We start from the raw sequence: 8,912 nt of genomic DNA, 5'->3' as shown, positions 1-8,912 counted from the left end.
AGTTAACAAGTATTTGAAGTTAAACGAATCAAGGATGTTGTAACCCGTATTTTCGGGTAACACTAGAGGTGATTAATTGTCCCAAGAGGTCTTGTTTTAATGTATTTGAATCATATAATATCCGCATCATAATTCTTGAAGTCAAGCGAGTTATGAAACAAAAGTCGATAAAAGTTGTCACAACTTAGGTTTATAATTTTACTTAAACTTTAGGTCAAATGTTACTGTATTTTTAGCCCAATGTGCTTGGAATTATGGGGTGATCTACCTATCAAATTGAATATCTATGAGTCTAGTTTCCAACGCATTAAACTGTTTGTCGATACAATCTCGGAATAGAGAGATATTCGCATTTTCGCGAGAGTGCGCCAAGCTGCTCTCTATGGGGCCCATAAAGGCGGTTTAAGACATATGGACATATATAAGATACCTCAACCCCGTTTTAAGTCATTATTTTTCAGTATATTCAGACCTTATAACCCTAAAAACAGTCTCTCAAGGTTCTCTCATGATCCAAGACCCAAACAAAGGGCAAACAACACAAATCAAATGTCGGGAATCCCGTGGCGCTAGTAAGTTTCTTGTTCTTCTTGTTGTTGCTGATTTTTGTGTTGTTCCAGCTCGTGTGGGAGGTTGTTTTGAGTGTTTTATGTCCTGTAAATACACCTTCAAGTTTTTAATATCAACCCTAGGTGATTTCAAGTCTTCTAAAGTAATACTAGTGCCGAAAAACCCGAATTAATTGCTAGTTTCGCTTCCTTGTTCTTGTGGCAGAATTGAAGGGATATTTCGTGGAAAATTAAGGTAAAATTGGATTTGTTCTTTCTGTTTAAAGGTAACGAACCTCTTACTCTATATATATTTAAGATTATCCAAGTCGCAGCTAAGTCGTTGAAGCTAGAACTTGTGAAATATATATCGAAAGGCTTGGTAGTAATGTTGTTGGTTGGTAGACTGTTTTGGAGGCTCAATATGATTATTAATGATGTTGTTTGGGCTGTTTGGTGATTGTATTGACTTGTGGGAAGTCATATAAATAGGGGAGGTACTGTCCGTTTCATCGTAAAATAGGTTGTGGTCGATACATAATAGTTACGACGCTTAAACGATAATGATAGTGTCATTTGTCTTATTGTAGACTAAGGAGTCGTGACATTTGCATAGCTTGAGGTTGGGCAGTATATACAAGGTATGTGAGGCTATCCCCTTCATTCTTTTGCACGACTCCAATTGTACATAATGTAATGAACGAGCTCCCAAAGATACTCTACTCTTAGAAGCTAGCAGTACTTACATTACTGCCCTTCTTATGAAACGATTGATATTGATGTTACTTCTCTTATTCTTATATTATCAATGTTGTTGGTAGTTCCTGATTCTTATAAGATTCTTGATGAAGAGTTAATCCTAATAACGTGTACGAAGGATACCGACCTTACGTCACTCCGAAAGGTTCAAAATGTGATTCCAATGAGTCCAGCATGCATCATATATATGTATCTATTTTACTCTACCGAGCCGCGCTATAGTCGGCCGGGTACGGCACCTATTGTGCAACCACTGATCAGTTGGGTTTTACCGAGCTCCACGTGGCCGGGTACGATTCTACCGAGCCCTATGATGGCCGGGTACGTTTTACCGAGCCTATTATGGCCGGGTACAATATGATGATGGTGATGCCCACAAAGGCGTATGTTTTAAAAGTTTATGTATATATATGTATGTATCATGTATTTCATGTCAGTAGCCCTCAGAGGTACCCAGATGTCACAGGTTATATATTCTCTATCCCTGTTTACATTACTGTTCTTACTTATGCTTTCTTGCCTCACATACTCAGTACTTTATTCGTACTGACGTCCTTTTTATTTGTGGACGCTGCATGTCGTGCTGCAGGTCCTGATAGACAGGTAGACGTAGCTCCCCTACCACAGTAGGCTGTCCAGTTCAGCGGTTATTGGCGAGATCCCTTCTCCGGACTTGCCGTGGTCTTGGTATGCATTTTTGTTATAGACATTATGGGTATGTCGGGGCCCTGTTCCGGCAATGTTGTAGCACTTATGTTCCTTTAGAGGCTCATAGACAGGTGTCGACTTATGTATGGTTTAGAATGCCTTGTCGGCTGATTTTTGTTGTATAGTCTTTCATGGCATCATGATAGCTCGTACCTTATATATAGTTTCTTGACAGTCTTGTCGTCCCATGTTATGTATGTTCATGACATTATCTTTTATTGTTGGATTTTCATGATCCATGTCTACTATTTATATTGATCTTGTCGGCCCTTAAAGATAATAAGGAAGGTTAGATAAAATGTACGTTGGTGCTCGGCAAGTATGGCCTGGGTGCTAGTCATGACCCTCCAGTTGGGTCGTGACAAGAAGTTTATTACGGAAGATGTTCCTGTTCTGCCCGACGAAACTCCAGAAAATGAACGCTTTCTCGTGACTGAGTCATGGAAGCATTCTGATTTTCTATGCAAGAATTACATTCTTAGTGGACTAGAGGACAATCTGTATAACGTCTATAGTAATATGGAGACGTCAAAACAACTGTGGATAGCGCTTGAAAGGAAATACAAAACGGAAGATGCCAGGTTAAAGAAATTCGTTGCCGCTAAATTTTTGGACTATAAAATGGTAGATAGCAAGTCTGTTATTACCCAAGTCCAAGAATTGCAAGTGATTATTCACGATCTCCTTGCTAAAGGTCTTGTCTTCAATGAAGCGTTTCAAGTTGCAGCAATGATTGAAAAGTTGCCTCCTTTGTAGAAGGACTTCAAAAACTACTTGAAACACAAACGAAAGGAGATGTCCCTTGAAGATCTCATTGTTCGGTTGAGAATCGAAGAGGACAATAAAGCTGCTGAAAAGAAAGGACGTGGAAACTCAACAATAATGGGAGCAAACATTGTTGAGGATAGAAAAAGGAAGAAGGCTTATGGACCGAAAAGCAACCCAAGCAAGAAGCGATTCAATGAAAATTGCTACAACTGTGGAAAAGCTGGACACAGATCTACAGATTGTCGTGCTCCAAAGAAAGACAAGAAGAAGGGTCAAGCAAACATGGTTGAAAAGCACGAAGATATCGATGACTTGTGTGCTATGCTTTCTGAATGCAACCTGGTAGGAAATCCTAAGGAGTGGTGGATTGATTCTGGAGCCACTCGCCATGTTTGTGCTGTTAGAGAAGCATTTGCTACATATGCTCTTGTTGGACCCGAAGAGACGCTTTCTATGGGAAATTCTGCAACGGCAAAAATTGAAGGATCTGGAAAGATATTTATGAAAATGACTTCTGGTAAGGTGGTGAACTTGAACAACGTCCTTCATGTTCCCGAGATTGGAATGAACTTAGTCTCTGCTGGACTTCTTGTTAAGAATGGGTTTAAGTGTGTCTTTGTATCTGATAAGGTTGTAATAAGTAAGAATGAAATGTTTGTAGGAAAATGTTACCTCACTGAGGGCCTTTTCAAGCTGAATGTAATGGTTATTGAGAATAATAATAAAATTTTAGCTTCTTCTTACTTACTTGAGTCAAATGAATTATGGCATATACGTTTGGGTCATGTCAATTACAAAACCTTGCGAAAAATGATTAATTTGGAAGTATTGCCTATGTTTGAATGCGACAAATCAAAATGTCAAATATGTGTGGAATCTAAGTATGTTAAACATCCTTATAAGTCAGTTGAAAGGAATTCAAATCCTTTAGACTTAATTCACACAGATATTTGCGACATGAAGTCAATACCATCTCGCGGTGAAAAGAAGTATTTCATAACTTTTATTGACGACAGTACTCGATATTGCTATGTTTACTTACTTAATAGTAAAGATGAAGCAATAGATGCATTCAGGCAATACAAAAATGAAGTTGAAACGCAACTTAACAAGAAAATTAAAATGATAAGAAGTGATAGGGGTGGCGAATATGAATCTCCTTTTGAAGAAATATGTCTAGAATATGGAATAATTCATCAAACAACTGCCCCTTACACGCCCCAATCCAATGGGATTGCGGAAAGAAAGAATCGTTCATTAAAGGAGATGATGAACACATTGTTGATAAGTTCTGGTTTTCCACAGAACTTGTAGGGGGAAGCCGTTCTTACGGCTAACCGGACACTAAATCGAGTACCCCATAGCAAAACACAATCCATTCCATATGAAAAATGGAAAGGAAGGAAACCCAACTTGAATTATTTTAAAGTATGGGGGTGTTTGGCAAAAGTACAAATTCCTAAACCCAAAAGAGTAAAAATAGGACCGAAAACCGTTGATTGTGTTTTCATAGGATATGCGACCAATAGTAAAACATATCGATTTCTGGTTCATAAATCAGAAAATCCCGACATTCATAATAATACGGTTATAGAATCAGATAATGCTGAATTCTTTAAAAATATATACCCGTATAACGAGAAATGTGAGTCGATTGGTGAAAGATCTAAACGACCTCAGGAAGAAACAAAAGAAAGTATATTTAATCAGGAGGATCCAAGACGTAGTAAACGTCAAAGAACGTCTACTTTATTTGGACCAGATTTTGTGACTTTCTTATTGGAAAATGAGCCTCGAACATTTAAAGAAGCTATGTCTTCTTCGGAATCATTGTTTTGGAAAGAGGCAGTCAATAGTGAAATAGAATCCATATTGAATAACCATACATGGGAATTGGTTGATCTTCCTCCTGGAAATAAACCTTTGGGTTCTAAATGGATTTTTAAGAGGAAAATGAAAGATGATGGCACTATTGATAAATATAAGGCAAGACTTGTAGTCAAAGGGTATAGACAGCGAGAAGGTCTTGATTATTTTGATACATACTCTCCGGTTACAAGAATTACGTCCATACGAATGTTAGTAGCATTAGCTGCAGTTTATGGGCTTGAAATTCATCAAATGGACGTTAAGACGGCCTTCTTAAATGGAGACTTGGAGGAAGAAATCTACATGGAACAACCTGAAGGGTTTGTGGTTCCTGGCAAAGAAAAGAAGGTACGTAGACTTGTTAAGTCTCTTTATGGACTAAAACAAGCACCCAAACAATGTCATGCAAAATTTGACCAAACAATGTTATCAAATGGTTTTAAGATAAATGTGTGTACATTAAAAATGTTCCAAATTACATAGTCATTATTTTCTTATATGTGAATGATATGCTGATAATGAGTAATGACATTGCCAACATAAATGCGACTAAGCATATGCTAACTAGCAAGTTTGATATGAAGGACTTGGGAGTTGCTGATTTAATTCTGAGGATTAAGATCAATAAGACTCCTTAAGGTCTGGCATTGTAACAATCTCATTATATTAAGACAGTACTTGAAAAATTCAAACACTTAGGGTTTAAAGTTGCAAAGACTCCAATTGACGTGAATCTTGCATTAGCAAAGAACAAAGGCCAAAGCATATCACAATTGGATTATGCTCGTGTGTTGGGATGCTTAATGTATATCATGAATTGTACACGACCAGATATAGCTTGTGCTATAAGCAAATTGAGTCGATACACGAGCAATCCAGGTCAATCTCATTGGATGGCAATGAAACGAGTTTTGGGATATTTAGAACATACCCAGGACTTTGCTTTGCACTACAGTAAATATCCTGCGGTGATTGAGGGATATTGTGATGCAAATTGGATTCACCGGTTCAACTGATTCTAAGTCCACAAGTGGATATGTATTCACTATTGGTGGAGGAGCGGTATCTTGGAAGTCGTCCAAGCAAACTTGTATTGCCCGCTCTACAATGGAAGCTGAATTCATAGCCTTAGATAAAGCCGGTGAAGAAGCTGAATGACTCCGGAATTTCTTAGAAGACATTTCATTTTGGCCCAAACCGTTGGCACCAATATGCATACATTGCGATAGTCAAGCTGCAATAGGAAGGGCTGGCAGCGTGATGTATAACGGTAAATCTTGTCATATACGACGAAGGCATAAAACGGTTAGGCAATTACTCTCTAGAGGAATTATCATGATTGACTATGTAAAGTCAAGCGATAATGTATCGGATCCACTTACAAAAGGCCTAACTAGAGAGGTAGTTGAGAAATCATCGAGGGGAATGGGACTATGGCCGAGAACAAGCCATTGTGGCGGTAACTCTACCTAGAAGACTGGAGATCCCAAGATCTAGGTTCAAGGAGATCAAACAAAGTCATTAATGACGGTTCAACATTGTCAACTAAAAGTTTGGTCCATTCTCGTGATGAGATAATGTTCAGTACCAAGGATAAAGCATTAAGGCTTTTTAATGATTTCTAAATTTGATACGGGGTATATCAAATAGTGTATCTACAGGATGACACGTTTAGGAATCACCTATGTAAGTGTGAAGTGTTAGCCGCTTCAAGGAGAACTTTGTAAGGCCAATTCTCTACGCACTTATTAAACCAGGCGGTGTTCATGGCTGAAACGAACACAACAATGAGAGCTAAAGACGGTTAAGGGTTGGTTGTGTGACTTATGGTTGTCTAGGTATACACCAAAATTCGACGGTTTAAAGATATCAAATCTACCGATTGACCGAGTATATCCGACATAAGTTCACTACGGAAAGTTCAAAGGGAAACCTACTTATCCTGATACAATTAATCCTTGCTTGCGAATCACACAGTTTTTCATGTATATTTCCGTGATATAGCCATTCCCCATTCATGTGGGGGATTGTTGGGTTTTTTTTAAAAGCTTAAATGTAGCTTAAAAGAGGGTGAATGGGAAATGGAGGGAAATTGAAAATATTTGAGTTTCCCTCCTTGACAAAGGGATATTGTCCCATATTGGAAGAGGAAAAGATTTTGATGGGTATATATATATATACAATTGCACTTCTTATAGCTCTTAAAGAGTTAAGAAGAAGGCAAGTCTCGCGCCGTCGTCGTCGCTCGCTCGCTCAGCTCGGTTTCGGCTACGGCTACGGGTTCGGATTCGGATTCGGTCAAATGATCGATTGATTGATTAATTTTTTGGACCAAATTTATTTGTTAATAGTAAATATTAACAGAATTGTTATTAAATATTCGGTTTTTGTAAACGGAATATTAATATTAAATCTAAACGTAATAGTATATGCCTTTCGCTTTTTGTAAAAGACATTTACAAAATAGTTTACACCTCTTCAGAAGAACAGTTTGCACCTCTTCAAATCTGAAGAGTTGAAGAACAGTTTGCACCTCTTCAGATTTGAAGAAACAGTTGGCACCTCTTCGGATTTGAAGAGTTGCACCTCTTCAGATTGAGCTCAACATTGGCTATAAATACCAGTCCATTCTCTCAGATTTTCCATACGAATTTCTGATTTCTCCTCCTTTCTTCTGCATTGTTTTAACTACAAACAAAGAATCAGTAAGTGTGATTTGCTACCGATCTTTGTATTTGCTGAAACATTGGTGTTTGAAGTATTGCTACACCAGTGTGTAATTCGTTCTATCCTGGGAGAAAATAATCCACAACCTTGGGTACTAGGATGGGATTAAATTCCTTAAGGAAACACTGTGAATTTAGTGGGCTCGGATTAAATTCTATTTTTTTTTACATTTATGTTATTTTATCTTCTCCGTAATTATTTTACAAATACAAATAGATAACAAAAACTACTGTCAGAATATAACTACTCATTTAATACCAAAAGCAGTAGTAATAGTTCTCGATATACTAACACTTTCATAGCCTCCTGAAGTGTCACGACCCGAAATTTCCCACTGACAGGACCGTGATGGCGCCTAACATTTCACTTGCTAGGCAAGCCAACGTTAGAGAATAATTAAACCAATTCCTTATTCCCATTCAGTAATTAACAATAATTAACTAAGATGAAATATAATAAGTGAGGAATATCATAAAACTGTATTAATTACTATCACCCGGATCTGGAGTCATAATTCACGAGCATTCTAGAATTTACTACAAGTAATAGTCTGAAAGAAATACAACTGTCTGAATGAAAGAAACAATAGAACAAAAAAGATAGACGGGGACTTCAAGGTCTGTGAACGCCGGCAGATCTACCTTGAGTCTCCGGACAGCGGACCAATAGCAAAATCTCGATCAACCCGAGCCGGTATCAAAATTTGCACAGAAAGTATAGAGTACAGTATCAGTACAACCGACCCCATATACTGGTAAGTGTCGAGCCTAACCTCGGCGAAGTAGTGACGAGGCTAGGACAAGACACCCACATATAACCTGAACAGTATAATCATGCTAGTGGCAACAACAGTAAATAAAGAAATAACGCAGAAATAAGAGGAAGGGAAGGGGGGGGGAGGATACAATATAAAGAGTGAGAATAATGAAAAGACAGAATTAAACTGAAAATCCTTACACGAATTGAGCAAATAAAATAGCAAGGGAAAACTGCACGGCATCACCCCCATGCTTTTACTGTCAACCTCACCAAATAAATAAATAGAATGGCAGGCATCACCCTTCATGCTTTTACTCTCAACCTCACCAAATAAATAAATAAAACGGCACGACATCACCATTCGTGCTTTTATTCTCAACCTCACCAAATAAATAAATAGAACGACACGACGTCACACTTCGTGCATTAAACCTCTCATAATATACACGGCATCACCCTTCCTGCTTTACACTCTTCCTCACAATATAATTAATGCATGCACGGCATCACCCTTCGTGCTTTACACTCCTCCTCACAAATCACAGAATCAATAACAACTGATAGATATGAGTATCACAAAGAAACCAATATTTTACCCATAATCAATAGCACAATGTAACCTTAACCTTGAATCAATATTCGAAAGTTACCAAATCTCAGTGAAACCAGATATAAGTCACCCAACATTTCAAATAACCCGCTAAGCATGGATAGTAGAATTTAAGGCTACAAAATAGACAAGAATAGAAATTCACTCGCAGGCTATGACTCGAC

At 37.9% G+C, this 8,912-nt stretch overlaps 1 pseudogene; it reads left to right on the top strand.

Annotated features, from left to right (window-relative positions):
- Positions 1-2,897: 2,897 nt before the first annotated feature.
- Positions 2,898-8,912, top strand: part of LOC107788942 (UDP-glucuronate 4-epimerase 3-like) — a 29,734-nt pseudogene continuing 23,719 nt past the window's right edge.

This window comes from Nicotiana tabacum, chromosome 13 (assembly GCF_000715075.1).
Source record: "Nicotiana tabacum cultivar K326 chromosome 13, ASM71507v2, whole genome shotgun sequence".
Classification (NCBI taxonomy): Eukaryota; Viridiplantae; Streptophyta; class Magnoliopsida; order Solanales; family Solanaceae; genus Nicotiana; species Nicotiana tabacum.
Note: the sequence above shows the minus strand (reverse complement) of the source record. Positions and strands in the feature narration are given on the sequence as shown.